The following is a 12,290-nucleotide window of genomic DNA, read 5'->3' as shown; positions in this document are numbered from 1 at the left end:
TTTACATCAAAGAGTATCTTTAAGTTTAAATAAACCTTCCTGCACTTCCACTGAAGCCACATCTGCCTTAAGGCAATTAACATAGAATCCCAGAATGGCCTGGATTGGAAGGCACCTTAAAAATCATCTAGTTCCAACACCCCTGCCATGAGCAGCAACACCTTTTGCAATAGACCAGGTTGCTCAGAGCTCCAGCCCTCCTGTCCTTGAGTACTTCTAGGACAGGGGCATCCACAGCTTCCCTAAGCAACCTGTGCCAATGCCTCACAGTAATGATTTTTTTCTAATATCTAAGCCAAGCCTGCTCTCAGTTTGATTGTCACTACATGATGCTTTCTGGGCTGTGAGTGCCATTGCTGGCTCATGTCCCAGCATGAGGGTCAACCCCTGATCCAGCAGTACCCCCAAGTCCTTCTCAGAGGGGCTGCCCTCCATCTGCTCATCCCCCAGACAGTGCTGATACCTGGGGTTGCCCCAGCCCAGGTGCAGGCACCTTGCACTTGGTCTTGTTAAGCCTCATGTGAGTTTACAGGCTTATCACTGATTTTTAGTTCAAGCTCTAACGTGGACAATTTCCTACTCATGAAGTTGAGGATGGTCACAGTTTTTGCTACAGATTCACAGAATAATTCCAGCTGGAAAGGATCTCTAGGGTTCTCCATTCAACATCCTTCTCAAATCAAAATAAGCAAAACAAGTCTATATTACACTGTGCTTTATCAAGCTGGGCATCAAAACATTCAAAGCCAAACACTACAGAACCTTTCACCTGTCACAATAATTGTCCCACTCCATAGAGAAACACGTTGATCCTAAATGAAGTTATTTTAATGCATGCCTGTTGTCTCTTGCCTGCCTTCCACACACTGCTCTAGCAAGTTCAGCTCAGTATTTTCAATAGCATGCCCATAGGTACTCCAACCATTAGTTCCTCCTGCTTCCCAAAGTCTTTTCTGCAGCCTGAGGATGCATTTCCCTAACAGCAGGCAGAATTTTAGCCAACTGTTACTTCTTATACACATCTGCTAGATTTAAAGTCTTCCAAGACAAAGTTTTGATTCAAAGCAGCTGTTATCTTTATCCCTGCACTTCCCCAGATAGAACTGCAGGAACTAAGACCTCATATCAAAATCTGCTCTAGTACAAGCTAAAATGAGTTATACATACTGCCTTTCTGGGCTCACTATAGCCCTTCTCAACAATGTACATCAACTCTAAAAGAGAACATCCCCTAGTCAGCCTGCAGCTCTGTTTCTAAATTAGAATTAAAAGTTATGGATGAACTTTTAGAAAAACATCATACAGTTCAATGAAGAGTTGTAATTTTACAAGCTAATATCTATACACACAGGAAGAAAAAAAGATGCCCTGAACTGAGGGAGAAAGAAAAGACCAACCAACTACCAAGCCTCAAAGATCACAAATATATCAGGGAGAATAAGAGCACATTATTAGGGCTGCTGTCTAAACCATTGTCAGTTTAGACACAAACATGCACCAAAGGACACCACAAGTACTCCAGCCCTTGGAGCAAATTCCTGGTAAGGTAGAGTACCCTACCAACAATTACACACAGAAGTTCCTGTATCAGTCTTCCCAATCCTCCAAAGTTACTTATCAGACTAACAGTAAGATATTTCAAAACATTAACAGCTCTTCAGAAAAATTCCCATACTCTTTGACAGAGAAAATAATATCAGGAATTATTAACCACTGGAAAATTCACATCATGACTAGTCAGTCAAGAAATCCCTGAGACAGAAGAAGGAGTGAAGAAGAAATGTATCCAAAGGTTTATTTCATACCTCCTACCAGTAAGTGAGATGTGCTCCAGCACTTCTCAAAAGAAAAGGCTGGGGGGCTACAGTGGAAGAAGCAGTGATGCTTCGAGCAAATGTGTCAGAAAAAGGTCTGTACTCATCATCCAGCCTATTAAAAAAATCTACACAAATATAATAAATCATTGCACAGGCCTAAAATCATTCTTCAGAATCCTTGAGAAACTACCAAGAAATACAGGGAACAAAGAGGATTTGGTCAGCCTCTTCAACCTCATGCTAAAACTTGTGAGACAGCAGCCACCACCCCCAGATTCACTCTCAGCCATTCCCACTCAGTATGTTTAGTCACAAGTGGAGAAAAGCAAACCTGACTTGTGCAAAATGTGGCAGCGTTCTCCCCTCACTACAGTCAGGAGAGGCAAGGCAGTTTAAGCCCCAGGTGAATGAACACTGGACAACTGGGAGACAACATTATTGGCTGAGTAACTAACTGGATCCCAGCACAATAAAGAGAGGAAACTGTTTCAGCAGGTGCAGAGAAGGGCCACAGATGAGCAGAGCGCTGCAGTATCCCTCCTATGAGGCTGAGGTTGTTCAGCCTGCAGAAGAGAAGGCTCCAGGGAGATCTGGACAGCAGCCTCCCAGTACCCCATGGGGGGCCTACAAGTAGTATGGAGAGGGACTATTATCAGGAAGTGAAGTGATATGACTAGGGGTAAAAGCTTTAAACTGGAAGAGGGTAGATTTAAATTAGATGTTAGGAAAAAACTCATCACTATGAGGGTGGTGAGGCACTGGAACAGGCTGTCTAGAGATGCTGTGGATGACCCATCCCTGGAAGAGTTCAAGGCCAGGCTGGATAGAGCTTTAAGCAACCTGGAAAAGTGCAAGGTGTCCATGCCCATAGCAGGGGTGTTGGAGTGAAGTGATCTTTAAGGTCCTTTCCAACCAAACCATTCTGTGATTCTACGAACTTGTCTGTACTTTCCACTTTAAACCTAAGTCAACACAGAAATGCATTACAACTTAATTGCATTTAGGTGGTGCTCAAGGCAGAAAACCAAAATACTACAAATTAAGGCTGTGATCCTACAAACATTTAAGTAGTAAACTTTACCCAATGGAATAGATCTATTGATGATGATGAGGTTAGAGAACATGTTTGGAACATAAAAACATTGCCTACATTTACAATATTAGCTTCAAAAATGTAAGTTTTATGATAACAATTCCCTACCCTGAGCACTGCTGTTACACAGTATAACAGTCTTAATACGTAAATACACAAGGCACAGTGGAACTGTAAAGATACAACAGAAGTTTAATACATACAAACCCACTTACACTTTAAAGAGACTACAGTTACACCAAGGTACCTACACTTTTTCAGGAGTGAAAAAGTAAATAAAGCATTAGCCCCTGTAGCTATTAATTGCAAAGCCCAAAGGCAAAAATAAATGAGTGAACCATTTCAGCTTTTTCTTGATGTGTACCTGGGAGGTAAAGTCAATTCCAAATACAGCACATGTCCTGTGCTCAAACTTGTGGCACTATCTAAAAGTAGGTGGAAACAAGGCCTGTGGCTTATTTCTTGTTTCATGTTGAAAATGACAAAGGATGAGGCTTCTCTAAAATCTGAAATTCTCTACACATAATTCAAGGCATTAAGGTTTCTCTTTTAGTAATTTATAAAACAGTTGTGTAACACAAAAGGTAATCTAATTAAAAGGCCAGAGCAAATAAATGCAATGAGCTATCAGTTCTATTAGCTGAAGAAAGATCAGCTTGGAGTTCAGTATGGAAAGCAAGCATACTGCACTTATCATCTGTCTTATCATCTGCTTCAGCCAAGAGCAGGATGCTGTTTCAGTAACATGTACTGACATCAGAGTCAGCAGAAAATGGTAAAAACATCTACAAAGTTAGTCACACTCAATTCTAGTTTGGAGCTGGTTTGGTTTCTACACAAAATAATTGGAATTTTACTTTATTTTCCATTCGGTAATTAAAAAAATGAGATTTATTTCAAACCATTAATTTAACAAGAAGCACAGAAAAACTCTGGAGAGTCAAAGAAGCATCTTATCACACGTGCTCCACACACCTGTCAGAAATCCAGAAAGGCAGTTGCTCTGTACAATATTCACCCACATCATAAATACCTATTCCCACATATCTGCCACCCAAATTACAACTGCCTACTTCTGCTGTTCAGGGAAATACAGATTTGTTACTAAAAAACAAAGCTGAGAAAGATCAAGACATGCATTGAGGGAAGCACCTTTATCCCAGTGAGGAACAGAACACAGAGAACTGCTTGAACATTATCTATATGCTGTGGTAAACAAATTTTAGAGACACATCTAAAGCAATTTCTTAGGAAAAAAAAAGGGGAAAACAATGAGAAATAACAACATCATATTTCACAAATTTAAGGAGAATATGTAGTATTAGATTTATATAAATTCCTTCTACTGCTATCTCCACTACCTGGAGCTGCATTAACTCAGGCAGGTGAACTTAAGGAGTCATTTGGTACACATGAAGTGCTCAATGAAATCCCAAACAATTTGTCAGACTGTGACAAATATATGCTATAAAAAGCACAGAAGTTCAAGTTGACTGCAAATACACTTGCCCAACATGTCCTTTAAATGCTGTGATTTTTTTAATACTAAGAGACAGGTCTGAGGTTTCACCAACCAAGAGCAGCTGAACGCAATTCCTTTGGAGAAGCCTAAGCCCGTATGAGACACAAACTAATCAAAACCCATAAGAAAATCAAACAACTGCTTTAAGAGAACAAAGAACTGGCTGATAGATTTAAGTTCCTTTAAAACCAGAAGAAACAAAATACAAAATGAAGACATTAAGGATGCCTCAGAAACATTTATGCTGTTGTCAGCTTTGAGAATATGCTCTTCGATATCTGATTTTCTATTTAGTAACTAAGAAAAGTAAAACAAAAACCCAAATAAAACACAGAGTGACACTGAGTCCACCTCCTTCCTTATACTTTCATATACTATGGTATTTTCTAAGTCCATCACAAGTGTCAGGAAAAAACAATACAATCAAAAGACGCTGCACTGCCCCTGTGTAGAAGTTACCTGCACCAGGCTTTCAGAGGTGGCACACACTGAATACAGCAGAAACAGCAGCTGGTACTAAGGAGCTCATTTGCTAAGAGCAGATGAGTACAGCACTGCAAACGCCAAAAGGAACCTGACCCTCCCTCTCACCTCATTACACCAAATCACGTAAGTTTGAAAACAAACTTTGCTGCACCTTTGGTCAGTAGTTTAATACATACATGCAATGAATTAAAAAAAAAAAAAAAAAACCTTCACGGTCACTGGTATAATTACAAGGGAGAGAATAAACATTTTACTCCAAAACTGCCTGTTTTCTGACTCTTCACTTTATTTATGCTCTATACAACTGTGCTCAAAGAATAAAAGCCACGTGCCACTGCAGGCTTCCTTATAAAGATGGCTGTATAGTGTTCTCTTTTTAGACACTGAAGTCAAAAGCAAATAGCTGGTTTCCCAGGAAAAGATACTACAGAACCAATTCTAAGCAGTTTCTGCCCAAGGTATGGCGTTTTCTTCTGACTGTCAGAGTCACATGGTCACACAACACAGCTGGCTCTCACCAAGTTTCACTGTGCTATGTATGTACACCATAGTAACCAGAGGAATAGTTCTCATACAAGTTATGCCCTGCCCCACCCCCAGAGAATCACAAGCCTCAATTTAAATCAGAATGAGAGCATGAGCATAAAAATTTACTAAATTAATGTCTCTAAAAGTGCTCAGTGAAAGGAGGGAACCATTACACTGGTGAAAACATGAGAATGGACATACCTTGAAGCATCCTCACAATTATAACCACTACTCAAGACTCAAATGAAACTGCAATCCAGTCAGATAACACTACCCATGTGCAGAAGACAGCCTGATATAAGAGCTGCTATTTCCTTAAACTTCTCAGCTGTTCTTCCATATTTTCAACATACACTAACGGTTATGTAAAGGAAAAACAGCGATCATCTTCTGGTTTCAGACTTACCACCTATGTCCTAGAACCAGTTTGCCACTAACTGTGAAACCACACTAATATGTTAAATATATGCTTTACTAAATGAAAGGATTAGCAAAGGAGCTTTCAAAGATGGGAGGAAGCTCTAACTTCTCTAACATGGTTTCTCAGTTATAAATTACTTGACCCTTAACCTAGGATGAAGTTTCATAAAAGGGAAGATTACCTTCTTAGGAAAAGGGATTGAGGCACGCTAAATGATCAACAGAAACACATGCAAGAAGGCTCCTTCAGAGGAGCAGCAGTTACATGATAAATGGCAGTAAGATTAAGTCACTAGACAAATTGGATTAATGCTACTGGGCCTCTCTCAATTCAGACCAGTGTGTTTAACAGAACTTCAGGAGTTTAGGAGCCCCCACAGTTCACACTGATTGAAGGAAATGCATTCAAATTAACTACTGGGCATGCTGACCTATAAACACTAATTTTGACCTAGCAAGTTTTAGCCTTTTATTTTATGCTAGTTTAAGAGCTCTCAGGGGACAGACATTTTATGAATGAGACTAATTCTAGTTCCATTCAATAAAAAAAAAAAGTCACATGTCATGAAGCAGCAGCTATTCAAAGACAGGGAATAGTTTCTATTTTTGAATGTCCAACAGCCCAAGGTAATATCTACAGATCACAGAGAAGCTCTAGGTCTCTAACTGACAGGCACAGCTATAGCTACACATACCCATCTTCATTCATTATATCTGGAGAGAAGACAAAGAAAGACAAAAAAGTAGCTGAATACTTTCTCCCCACATCTAGTGATCATTGCTACCGACTTCTTCCCTATCCTATTTCTCTATAATTCTAAGCTGTAGTAGAAAACAAACTCTGAACAACAGCCACCACATGCTTACCTATCTGGGACATAACCTTCATCAAAACTTATATCAAACTCTTCAGGCAGGGAGCTCCAAAGCACATACAAATATAATTACTTCTTCCCAGTCCTCCACTCAAACTGTTTGGTTTTTTTTAGGATGGCAACTTACTATAACATGTAATAAGAGACGGGTTTAGAAACAACAAAACTACTCCACCTGCAAGTACAGTATTTCATACTCAAGGTGTCTCAGCTCATGTATCTTGCAATTTAAAACTAATATACACTATTCAAGCAGGATCCACATTAAATCCATACTGGTGAAAGCGACTCTAAACCAAAATATAACATGAAGTCTGCTTTCAAATAAATCTCACCTGTTGAATTCAGTGCTTCTGAAAAAAAAAAAAACCTGCAAAACTGTTAGCAAGTCTACCTATGCAGTGTATTTTATTCTACAAGGGTGAAGTTTGCTACCCTTTTAGTTACTATTTTTGCATATCAAATCTTATCTGGAAGAAAACATTTAAGAACATCCACACCAGGAAAAAATACATGCCCCTTCTGTTAAGCAAGGAAAAGATTAGACCTCAGCGGCGTGAAACATAAGCACTCAACCACAAAAAAGGCCTAAAAATGGCCCAAAGTAAAATCTGGGATGAAGCACTGCTTGAAAATCACAGTACACATGCCTATCACATTTTTGGCCATCCCTACAAAGCTCATGTGATTCTGTTTTGAATCTGAAGAACTCGTTAGAAGCGAAGACAGAAGTGTGCTGCCATTTTTGTAGTTTCTTTCACTTCATTTGTTTTGAAAAAAAGAAAACAAAAATAAATCAAACCCCAACAACATAAAAACACCACCCCAAATTTCTAGTGCTAATAATTGATTCTTGCAATGAAATACAAAACACTGCAATATCACCTGCCAGCAACAAAAGACTGCTAAGCTGAGAAAGGAAAATAGTCAAAGCCCAGAAGGGGCTCAGACAGTACAAGAGCCTGCACTACAACAAGTGACCCTCCATCTCTCAACCAAGATATGCAGAAGTACAATTACTTTACATCCCATTTTGTAGTCAATTGAAACCCACTTCATATTAGGCATCTATTGCTCTCAAGACGACAGTGAGATAGAAGAAACAGATGCTGGGATCACAGTGTGTTAGAAAGCTACAGATGAAGTTTTCCATTCTTCTCTTGCAAGAGAACAGAACTGGATCAAAATCAGACAGCACTGATCAGAGAAAATGCCTTAGAAAAGATCCAAGCTCCCTTTCCACCAAGTTCAGTAGCATGTTTGCTTGATCTCTACATCCACCTTTATTTTTAACTCAGTGACTAAAGGATTAAAAAATCTCCCTTATGCTGATCCCAACCTATTTTTCCCCAATTTGAAAACCAGCAACAGATGAAATACCTCAATAAAAATACACTAACAACTGATTAACCATTATGAAATCAACACTAACATATTCTGCTCCAGAATAAAAACATAGTTTTCAGGATACACAGAAAAGGACAAGAAGTGTCATTTCCTTGGCCTGTATTTGTCTTGATAACTCTGGATGCAGGCTTCCTCAAGTTGTTAAAGCACATGCCTGAGATTTATGAATACCTTATTTTGCACATCCATGGTTAGAAAACACTTGCCAGCTCCATTTAAATGATGATAGACTCCTACTAGGTATACCTAGAAGTTGTCAAGTTCTCAGAACAGCCAAGTGGAAGGAAAGAAAATAAAACATATCACCACAAAACTTACTTGATTTTAGTACTGTGTGGAAATCACTAGTTTAAACAGTAATTCTTCCCTTTGAGCTGATGCAGCCAGTCTAATAACAGCTAACCATAAGCCAAAACCATGTATCCTGAATACCCACTAAATCTTGAATACAATTTTGAAATAAGCAGACGATGAAGATTCCTTTTTCAAACTCATACAAGAAATATGACATCTGACAAAACCAAGCACGTCAAAGTTTCTGGTGTGACAGAAAAAACCCCAGTCTGGTAAAAACATGCACCTAACTGGTCCAAACAATCTAATGCATGCTTTTACTTAGATATGTTCTATTCATATTTCCGGCTACACACTTGCACTGCCCTCCCAATTACTTACAGGAAGAACCAGAAGGCCTGAACAGCAGGTCAAGCCATGCCAAACCGTTTGCTGCTGTACTCAATTTTCCAAATCTGGAAAGTATTTACAGTTGTTAAAATGTTAACAAATATTAACCAACCTTCTGAAACCAATAAAGTCATAGACTATTCTCCAAGAAACAGAAGAGGGTGGCCCAGAGGGATGGGGACTCTATTTATTCATAAAGTTCCATCTCCTCACACTGTTACCATCCAATAAAAAGGGGACTAAACAGGTAGAAAGACACACACTGGAAAAAAAAAAAGAACATCTTTAAAGAGAAAAAACATTCAGGACATTGAAGCAAGGTAAGTTGTGCAGTCTTTCCCATATGCACTTACTCAAGTTATCTCAGCAATACAGCATAACTGCAAGTGGGACAAGAGGTGTTTTGTACAACCCAAGGCACTATTCACCGTGTGAAAGTTTAAGAACCCTTGACCCTAGCAATCTTGCTGAGCAAGTAATTTCCTTCCAGCATGTGTTAAGGCCTATAGATCAGCCTCATCTTACCAGAGCAACCAAAGCCCAAGATGCAATCTGTTATCAGCCACTTAACAGTTACCTGTGCTTACAGAGTGGTCTATCTGAAATAATCTCATTTATTTCAAAGAGGCAGGTGAGATTTTGAGCAATAGTTGCCAGAGTTAAGCCTTCAGGGCCCATACTTAGGATCTTGGTCAGAGCTATTTCAAAAATATTTAGCTCACAAAGAATATCCTAACCTCTATGAACAATAGCCATGAAGGAAAACATGTACTTTTACATAAAGATTATTTTTATTACATACAAAGCCATGTACTTGCATATGCTCTCTCACCAGCCTTTTTGACCCAAGTTTTTTATTTAGTTGGCACTCTAAGGATGGTCTTAAACTTTCTCAAGTACCAAGAAACTAGTAGAGCACTATTCCTGACACTCATCACCTTTTCTCTGTAAAGAGAAAAACTGTTAGGATCCTCCAACACCCTGATTTTAACAGCTAATGAAGAGGCACCTAAAGAAACACGCAAGTTAAAAGAATACATAATTTTATCACTGTATTCCCCCTTTCCAAAACAATCTTTTCCCCTAAAATGAACTTCGTTTTCAATACAGCCAAGTTCAACTGCCAAGCAGTTCTAAACACGTGTTCATCTTGTTTATGAAATGGAAACTCTATCGCAGAATTCCAAAAGCCTAAGGTGCAGCACAGCTGAATCCTAGACCACAAGTTAGATCACTACATTATTACAGAGGTGCTAAGAAACTAGCAGTACATTTGGCTATTTGTAGGCCATCTGAAACTAATTCACCCTCTTGAGTCAAACAGCTGTTTTATTCCCTGCTCTTCATAAGCCTGTATTTTTTTTTTCTCTTTCCTTTTCAAGCAGTGAAAGGGGCTAGAAAAAGTTTCATTCTTCTACATATTCATCTTTCAGTATGTGTGATCTTCTGTTAGTGCCAGACACCATGTTTACATGAATATGAAGTCAAAGTACAGGGATGTTCGAGTAAAGACATTTCAAAACTAAAACAAAACACAGGCAGTTAAAACACAGCAAGCTAGAAACCTGTACAGGCTCAGTAAACATGTGACTGGCCAACATTAACTCCTAAAACTTTTGGACAGGAGTAAGCCAACATCTGCAGGTCTAGAATTTCCACAGCTTTAACCAGCTGTGGATTTTGCTCACATTAACATACGCTCTGGAGAGAACTGCTTCTCTTCTGAACAGCATACTTAGTATTACCACACTGACAGAAGCATACAAGCCATGGACAATTAAATCCTCTCTGGTACAGTAACAAAGCATTTTAAGATAATTATCTAGTGTATTTTCCCTCCCCTTTACTGTACATACAAAGGCACCGGCTGCTCACTTTTAAACTGGCAGGTAGAGCTGTAGGACCATCGCTAGGAGCAGGATGAGCACCCATACTCATCCTTGTCATTTACTTCTGCTAATACACAAACTGGAAAGAGCTTCTAGGATTTTGCAAGCAGGAGACAGAAAGTTACATACCGGTTATTTTACTGACAGACAAATCTCAGGAGGTTGCACGGACTGTCCAAAATAACACCAAAATTAAGAGGCTGCCATTCACCATCTGTTTGCCTCTCCCTCAGGAAAAAAGTGCCTATCACAAGAAGAAATGGAGCCTGGCTCCAGGGAAGAGGAAGAAGGGGAGAGAGGAAATTTCCACGCAAATTTTAAGTGAATCACGCTGCGATGCCCGCGCCTGGCCGCACCGGCCTGCCCCGGCAAATGCGAGCGGTTCCGGGCCACCGTCCCTCCGCCAGCCCGGCCGGTGGCCCGGCCCGGCCCAAGGGCTTCCCCGCGCCGGAGGGGGGGCGAGGAGGAAATCACTACAGCCTCCTCCAGGCAGCGGCACGGACGGAGCCCCTTCCCCGGTGCCCCCGGGGAGGAGGAGCCGCCCGCTCGCCCCCGCGCCCTCCCCTTACGGCCCGGTGCCCTCGGCGCCCGGCAGCGGCCCGGCGCGTCCTGCCGTCGCCGGGGGTGCACCGGCGGGTGGGCTGCGGCCTGCGCCGTCCCAGCGAAGCCTCGGCGCTCTCGTAGTCAGAGCGGCCCGGCTCCCCCCCGCCTCCTCCTCGTCTCTCCTTCCCTCCTCCTTCCCTCCCCGGCCCGGCCTTCAGCTCGCACTCACCCGCCTTCCTCCTGCCTGCCCGGCCCGCGGTGCGTGTGCGCGGCTCTCCCTCTCAGGCTGCCCAGCGCGGCGGGGGCGGCCGGGCGGGTGGGTGAGTGAGCGTGCGGGAAAGGAGGCGAGGGGAAAAGGAGGAGAAGGGTGGGGAGGGAAGGAGAGAGGCGGCGAGGAAGGAGAGAAGCGGAGGGGAGAAACCCGCAGCGACACTCCTGGGGCGAGACGTGTGGCGGCAGCCGGTCGGGCGCTCGGGCGGCTGCTCCGACGACCTTTACGCGAGGGACGGGCGATCTCCGAGCTCGGGGCGCTCCGCTGCCAGCCCGGCCACCATCTTACATTGGGGAGACTTGCCCCGGACGCCGCCCCCGCTGCGCGTGCGCTGCCGGCAGTGGGCGGGGAGCGGCGCGGGAGGGGGGACGGGGCGCGACGGCAGCGGCCGCGACGGCGTGGGGCATGACGGGACTTGTAGGCGGCGGCGGCGGCCCGGGCAGCGCAGGAGGAGGCGGAGGCGGAGGCGGCCCTAGCCGGAGCCGGGTCCTCTTCTGCCAGGCCGGAGATCCGGAGCTCTCCGCCGGCCAGGGCCGTTCCACCGCCCTGCTCCGGGGAGTCCCCGTCCCTAAAGTCCCTGCAACTTCAGCCACCTATTGCCGGACATTGAACCGCGCGGTTTACCCTGCCGGGTCGAAGCGATCCCCATTGGACTTTGCCGGTTGCTCGCTACAACGTCGAGGCTGTGCTGTGCAATGCTCTGCCGGGAGCGCCGGGCACGGCTGTCAGCGGCTCGGTCTCTCCGGGCTGTCAGC

At 42.8% G+C, this 12,290-nt stretch overlaps 1 protein-coding gene across 3 annotated transcripts in view; it reads right to left on the bottom strand.

Moving 5' to 3' along the window:
* The window catches only part of CNOT4 (CCR4-NOT transcription complex subunit 4), a 76,603-nt gene extending 64,785 nt beyond the window's left edge, over nucleotides 1-11,818 (bottom strand). For all 3 annotated transcript variants that reach the window (XM_059472839.1, XM_059472840.1, XM_059472841.1), the window contains exon 1: nucleotides 11,494-11,818. The gene's annotated coding sequence lies outside the window, so the exon portion shown is untranslated. The remainder of the gene's footprint in view (nucleotides 1-11,493) is intronic.
* Nucleotides 11,819-12,290: the final 472 nt, after the last annotated feature.

The sequence above is a fragment of the Ammospiza nelsoni genome, chromosome 5, assembly GCF_027579445.1.
Source record: "Ammospiza nelsoni isolate bAmmNel1 chromosome 5, bAmmNel1.pri, whole genome shotgun sequence".
In the NCBI taxonomy this organism is placed as follows: Eukaryota; Metazoa; Chordata; class Aves; order Passeriformes; family Passerellidae; genus Ammospiza; species Ammospiza nelsoni.
This window is presented reverse-complemented; position numbering and strand designations above follow the sequence as displayed.